The sequence below is a fragment of the Eumetopias jubatus genome, unplaced genomic scaffold, assembly GCF_037043125.1.
Source record: "Eumetopias jubatus isolate StellerSeaLion01/CBP00866 unplaced genomic scaffold, mEumJub1_p1.0 scaffold_5, whole genome shotgun sequence".
In the NCBI taxonomy this organism is placed as follows: domain Eukaryota; kingdom Metazoa; phylum Chordata; class Mammalia; order Carnivora; family Otariidae; genus Eumetopias; species Eumetopias jubatus.
In genome coordinates, this window is record NW_028274811.1 from 34863605 (window position 1) to 34870899 (window position 7295).

At 38.7% G+C, this 7295-nt stretch overlaps 1 protein-coding gene across 1 annotated transcript in view; it reads left to right on the forward strand.

Moving 5' to 3' along the window:
- NDFIP1 (Nedd4 family interacting protein 1) overlaps window positions 1-6558 on the forward strand; it is a 52432-nt gene extending 45874 nt beyond the window's left edge. Inside the window, exon 8 of the mRNA XM_028092925.2 lies at window positions 5481-6558. The gene's annotated coding sequence lies outside the window, so the exon portion shown is untranslated. The remainder of the gene's footprint in view (window positions 1-5480) is intronic.
- Window positions 6559-7295: the final 737 nt, after the last annotated feature.

Below are 7295 nucleotides of genomic sequence, written 5' to 3' on the forward strand. Positions count from 1 at the left end.
GCCCTGCTCAGCAGGGAGTCTGCTTCTCCCTCTGACCCTCCCCCCTCTCATGCTCTCTCTCTCACTCTCTGATTCTCTCTCTCTAATAAATAAATAAAATCTTAAAAAAAAAGTTTGTAAGCAACAGAATAATATGATGAGAACTTCTCGAATATGACAAAAAATTTTTTTCAAGCATGGTATAATAACATTTTTCAGCACTCATTTAAGTACTTTATATGTATAATTAAATATTCTTATGTAAGTAACAGAAGGTTATGATAGATGAGCTCAGATACCTGCATAGTGGAGTATATTTATAAGGCGTTTCTTATTAAAAAAAAGCATACAAAGAACTTAGGCTTGTGTTAAAGTTAAGTTTCTTCAAGAGAGTATGTATTTTATTTGAAAGAAAATTTTAGTCATCAAGATTACCACACCGTTTTTTTTTTGTTTTTTTGTGTTTTTTTGAGAAGGGGAATGTTTTATTGCATGTTTAAAAGTGTGTGGCATATCCTGAATTTGAATTAGGAACAGGTGGACATTGACATTGCTGGCCTAGCCCCTAATGCCCATGATGTGTCTTTGTGTCTAGCACATACTAACTTTAATAAGAGACTTATCAGATGTTCTCTGCAGTTTTATGCAGTTACTGTTGTCATCTTTTTTCTTTCCTCTCCATATCTGATTATAATTGGTAATTGTTTCTAAGCCTCAGGTTTAACTCTTACCTACCAGAAATTCAAAAGTTAATTCTTTTGGGTTGCCGTGGTTCCCCTTCTTACAAAGGGTACCAAAATCACCTATAGATTTCCCCTAATACATTGGTGCCCAAAAATATCCTAAGGGGCAGATTTCTTTATCTCTCTATTAATATCTGAAAATTATTTTTAAGTAATCTCTGCAATGTAGGGCTCGAACTTAGAACCCCGAGATCAAGAGTCACATGCTCTATGGACTGAGCCAGCCAGGTGCCCCTTCTTTCTCTTTTTTAAAAATAATAGATTCTCTTATCTAGTCAAATGGTAGCTTTGAATTTCTGAGTAGACTGAGATCACACCTCTGTCTATTCATTCTTCAGTTAGAAGGAAGTTTTGATGTTTACTAGGGGATTGCACACCTTCCTCATCTTGTTTCTTTTTTTTTTTTTTTAAGATTTTATTTATTTGTTAGAGAGCGAGCGTGCACAAGCAAGGGGAGTGGCAGGCAGAGGGAGAAGCGATGCGGGACTCGACCCTGGAATCATGACCTGAGCTGAAGGCAGATGTTTAACCGACTGAGCCATCCAGGCATCGCTTTGTCATCTTGTTTCTAATACATAACAAATAATAGCCAGGTTGGGAGAAAGCCTGAACTTCTCAGTTTTCCTATATTGTCAGAGACTGTATTGAGGGGCTTTTGCCTATAAAAATTGTTATTTTTTGTTTGGATTTTTAAAAATTCCGAAATGTCTTTATTTGGGGTTATGATTTGAAGTAGGCAGTCCTTAGTACTAATGCTCATGGAGCTGTGGAGGGACAGTATAGGTCTGCGAATCTCTGTATTTTGGCGTCAGAAGGCTTATTGTGCTTTAGGAGTTGTCAGAAATTTCGAGCATCCCCAGTGGAGGGCATAGTTTATTTTCCTTTTCTGTCTGACTTTGCTATTCTAGTTGATTTGAAATAATTTCTGACATGCCCACAGGATTCAGAGCTCTAAATTAGGGGTTTGGGGACTTAGAGCAGCATTTAGAATTCTAATGACTTCCTTACTAATTGTCAGTATCCCCAGAGTGAATCTGAAAAACCATAATATCCCATGGGACTAATTTTCCTTTGTCCATTGACGGGGTAAGAACTGTCCATCTAGATTCAAATATAGAATGTTTCTCTAGGTCAGAGGAAACTTAATTTAGTTTGAAGTTGTGCTAACCCACCATCTTATAAGGAATGAAGATTTTATTTTCTTTCATAGAGACTTCTTCATTTAATATAGTTCTTGCTAGTTAAAAGCTAGCTGTAGGCTTACTTTTTGCCAGAAAGATACAGGTAGGGACTTTTAAAATAGCTTTGCCATAACAGAAAAATAACTTAATTCCCATGCTGTCCTACGATCTGGCATTTTACTGGAAAGAGGTCTAAGAATAGTGACTTTTCTTTTCAGGCGACCCAAAATACACACAGTACATACAGTACACACAAACCAACCTTGAAATGACCCAAAAGCCCTGTTTCTAATCAGCTAAAGTAGTTGTTACAAAAGCCAAACACCAAAGCTCATGTACTACTATCTTAGAGCCACTTTCAGGTTCCCTTTCGGGAGCTCATTTAAGCTTAAAAAGGAAATCGGGTTTCCTATCCCATAGCAAGAAGAGCCAAAAGGAACTGCTAGAGGTGGGCCCAGCAGCATCAGGAAGTGTGTGACTGCGAGGAAACAGAAGAATAAAATGCCAAGGCTCCTTCGTATTGTTTAAAAAGAAACGGATCCCTTTTAGAAACCTCGTTATCTGAAATGGTCAAGATGTAAAGTGTTCATACTTTTTTTTATTTAGCAGCTAACTGGAAAGTAGATGTATGTGGAATACCACTTCCTCTGATGCTGCCATTAGTTACAGCAGCTGGAACGTGGTAACACAGTTAAGTGGTGTCCAGCACTACTCCGAAAGTAGTTGCACATAGGAAGCACAATAGATTTTAAATTCTGTTATTTTAACCACCTGTGAAATAGGAGGAAAGAAAGTTTTGGGGTGTTTTTTTGTTTTGTTTTTGATAGAGAAAGAGCAAGCAGTTGCACGCTGGGGCTGAGGGGCAAAGGGAGAGGGAGAAGGAAGCTCCCCGCTGAGCAGGGAGCCTGATGCGCTGAGCAGGGAGCCTGATGCAGGGCTTGATCCCAGAAACCTGGGATCATGACCTGAGCCACCCATGCGCCCTGAGGAAAGAAGTTTTTTAAGCGGTGACGTTAATGAGATAGGGCCCTTCCTAATTAAATGATTCCTCTGACCTGGTGAGCTGTACCTAATAGACAGCAGATACTTACATTTTCCCCCATATGATGATAAATGCTTTGATTTTTCCTGTTCTATAATCTTCCCCTCCTAATACCTCTCAGTTTATTAAAGGAAGTTCACCTCAAGTCAGTTTGATTTATTGGACTGTGTTATAAAGTAGCAAGGTAGTAGAAATGTTTTCAGTGGAATTTTTGCTTAAAAAATTCATATAATGTTCAGGAAGACATGGTTGTCTTCCTCTTGAAATTAAATGATCTCTGGACTCCTGGTTCCTTTTGTTTCTGAAGTGATCTGATCTACAGTTTACTGATGAAGCCCACAGTCCCTAAAACCCTTCTGTCCTCCGTTGTGTGCCACCATTGTTTTTGTAACAATTTGAGAGTCAAGTCCATCTGAACAGGCCTCCAGGTCTTAGAAGTGAGCGCCTCTCTAGCAGTCGTTTTCCCCTCATTTGTACAGTGATTGAGATCACCCATTACTAACCTGTCTAGGCACTTTTAATGGAATTTTAATGTTTGCTGGGTGGCTCTGACTTTGAGGGATCTATTAAAGCTAATTCACCTCTGGGGAAGCGGCATGGTCTAAGGAAAGTGGCCAGGTAGTTATTTGGACTGCATCATATGTTCGTGCAAATTTTAGTGTTCTGCTGAATAGGAACAATTACATCCGTTTTCTTCTGTTCATGGAAACGGCTAAAATTGAAGTTACTTAAGTTTGTAATTAAGTCTAGCCTTCTGGCAGAAACCTCCATCTGAAGTCGGTCTGCCAATAACTCTTTTTGCTTCTTGGTTTTTCAAGTTCCTTGTGTTTGCATGTCTTTGTCCCTACACATCCTGAGGTCTCAATCTAAACAAAAGTTGCTCATGTGTTCGTGGTACTGGTTTCCTTGAATACCTACTGAATTTGGAATCTGGTAGAATATTAACAGTTTAAGAAAGCATATGTTGATTTCCTCTTTTGTTGTAGCTCCTCTGCGTTTTGTCAGCCTTTTAAAGATTGATGCAGTTCTCTAATCAGAAAAGTTAGAAAAAGTTTGCTTGGAGCTTTTTTTTTTTTAACGTTTTTATTTGAGAGAGAAAGAATGAGACAGAGAGAGCATGAGACAGGGGAGGGTCAGAGGGAGAAGCAGACTCCCCGCTGAGCGGGGAGTCCGATGCGGAACTCGATCCCGGGACTCCAGGATCATGACCTGAGCCGAAGGCAGTCGCTTAACCAACTGAGCCACCCAGGCGCCCTGCTTGGAGCTTTTACAGGAATTTGGAAAGGTGGAAAAGTAAGCTAAGGGCCTGCGTAGTAGCCCACCCACCTATGTAGTAGTAGGTGCAGGGTACAACAAGGTAGTTTCTCAAATATTTATTAAGTAGTATGTATCTCCTTAGTGGTTTTCTTTAGCATGAATATCAGGAGTTCCTTATACTTTTCCCCATTATTTCCATGAAAACCAAAACAATTCTACCAATACAGAAATACCTCAAAGTATTGGAGTGAAAACTAGACTTTACAATATATGGACATTATAACTTTTTTTTCTGAGATACATGACCCAAAATACAGACTTCCCCTAGTTGATTAAAAAGAAGTATTGGGACACCCGGGTGGCTCATCGGTTAAGTGTCTGCCTTCGGCTCAGATCATGATCCCAGCATTCCCCACATCATGCTCCCTGCTCATCTGGGAGTCTGCTCCCTTTCCCTCTGAGCTCTCCCTGCTCATTCTCTCACTCTCTCTCTCTTACTCAAATAAATAAATAAAATCTTTAAAAAAAAAGAAGAAGAAGAAGTTTTATGTGTGGGCACCTCGGTGGCTCAGTTGGTTAGGCGTCTGCCATCTGCTTGGGTTGTGATCCTGGGGTCCTGGGATTGAGTCCCGCATCTGGCTTCCTGCTTGGTGGGGAACCTGCTTCTCCCTCTCCCTCTGCCCTGTCCCCCCATACCACTCATCTCCCCTCCCCCGTCTCAAATAAGTAAAATCTTTAAAAAAAAAAAAGTGTGATACCTGTGAGTTTACCAGTTGTCTTTTAACTTTGCCATGTTCTGAGTACAGCATGACATCATTGGCATCCTTATTGGAAATCATCTTTGTGTGAAATCTGACAGAATTGGCAGGGTAAACAGTAGCTTCAGGTGTATCAGGAAAATTATTTGTGCGCTTGGATTCTACTGTGTCATAGCCCCCAAGTTACAGTCATTGCTGTGAAGGTTAAGTGTAGGGTAAAGGAAGTGGTATTTGCATTTCATTCTTTTGTGAGGAAGTTTGGAGAGAGAGACTCCTGGCCTCATGGGTTTTAGAGAAAGCATTCAAGTTCTTCCTAGTTCTAGAGTCCTTGGTAACTTTAAGAACCGAAATTTTAATGTTTATTGAATAGTATGATGTCAGTGTATAGTAATTTTAAAGCTATGTTAAAATGTACTTCTTGTGTCTCCAAACATCCTGCCTTCTTTTGTGACTACATCCTTCTCTTGGCCAAAATAACAAGCTAACTAGAGTTTCAATATTCAATATCCTTCTCTGGCAGATGTTTTCTGGCAAAGGCCTTCCTGCGTTTATGAATTCTCTCTGAAGAAGCAAGAGAACACCTGCAGGAAGTGAATCAAGATGCAGAACACAGAGGAATAATCACCTGCTTTAAAAAAATAAAAGTACTGTTGAAAAAGATCATTTCTCTTTATTTGTTCCTAGGTGTAAAATTTTAATAGTTAATGCAAAATTCTGTAGTCATTGAATCATTAGTGGTTAATGTTTGAAAAAGCTCTTGCAATCAAGTATGTGATGTATTAATAATGCCTTATCTATTGTTTGTAGTCATTTTAAATAGCATGAGCCTTGTCCCTGTAGTCAGTAGGGGGCAGTCTTGCTTTATTCATCCTCCATCTCAAAATGAACTTGGAATTAAGTATTTTAGTGTAAGATATGTATAATGCTGGCCATTTTAAAGGGGTTTTCTCAAAAGTTAAAAGTTTTGTTTTGACTGCATTTCTGCACATAATCCATACTTGCTGTTAAAATTAACGTGGAAATTTCTTCAGTTGTACTGTGAACACCTGGAAGCAAAATCATAGTGCAAAATACATTTAAGGTGTGGTCAAGAATTTGTTCTTAATTGGTAAATAATAAGCATTAATTTTTTATCGTCTGTATTCTAAATTTTGCAGTACCTTATTGTTCTGTGTTATGAATCTAAAAAATTGTAAAGGCGTTGTCACTGTATAAAATAAAAAGTTCAAGGGCAAATGCAGCTTAATTACTAAAATGCAATTCTTGACATTTTCTGTGTGATTAGGAGTCCCTATCCCCCCTTTTTTCCCCTTTTTTTCCCCCTTTTTTTGGGTGGGGGGCTGGTCTCCTGATGATTAGGCCAAGGGCTGGCGTAGGGAGGGGAATAGGTACTTAGGAGCAAAGAAAGAATTAGTTTGGAACTTTTGAGATGATCCCTAACATACTGTAGTACTACTTGCTTTTACTGTGTGTTAGCAGAAACCGATGAGTTATAAACGTAGAATGATGTGCTTTCTGCCAAGTGGTAATTCACCTTGGTTTGCTATGTTAAAACTGTAAATACAACAGAACATTAATAAACGTCTCTTGTGTAGCAACTTTTGCTGTAGATTAGTGTTTAATTTCTTGGTTTGCATTTGTTCATTGCCAAGGCAATTTTTTCTAATCTTTATTCATACAGATTCGTGCAGAATTATTCACTAAATACAAAAAAATTGGTTTGGGGCCAATTTTTTTTTTCTTCAGCACAAGAAGTTCCCTTCTCTTATATTCAATATGTTCCTGAAGATGTATGTGAAAATTAGTTCTGCAAAACATAATGTACTAAATGGGGAGGAGTTGTAGAGATCTTAAATTATTCCAGAATTCCTAAGCATGCTTCATTTTTCAGACATAATCTTAGATAATTTATTTCCAGTATTTTCTGCATGTTCCTTGCCTTTGCTCTTTTTCTCATTCAAACACAGTCCCCCGGTTTAAGTCCTTTTAGCACCCTTTGAGGTGAAAGATTACTCATTCCTCCTGATTTCTGTTCTTGTCCCAGTTGTGTTAAAGACCAGTGGTTCCTATAATGTCAGCCGTTTGATTTTTCTTTCTTACCTTCTCCACTTAAAGCAGTAAGATTGTCAAATAACTACACAAACCAGCACCAGTGAGGTATGATTGCTGCAAATGTTGCTTATCTGCTGCATGTAAGTATCTGGAATCAGCTTAGGAAGTCTCTTTAGGGGTGTCAGTATGTAATGCACAGAAGTATATAGGTTGTTTGAAAGCCAAGTAGGAAAATTGAGGGCCTCCTGGATGGACGTTTCAATGATCATTCTAACTTATTATA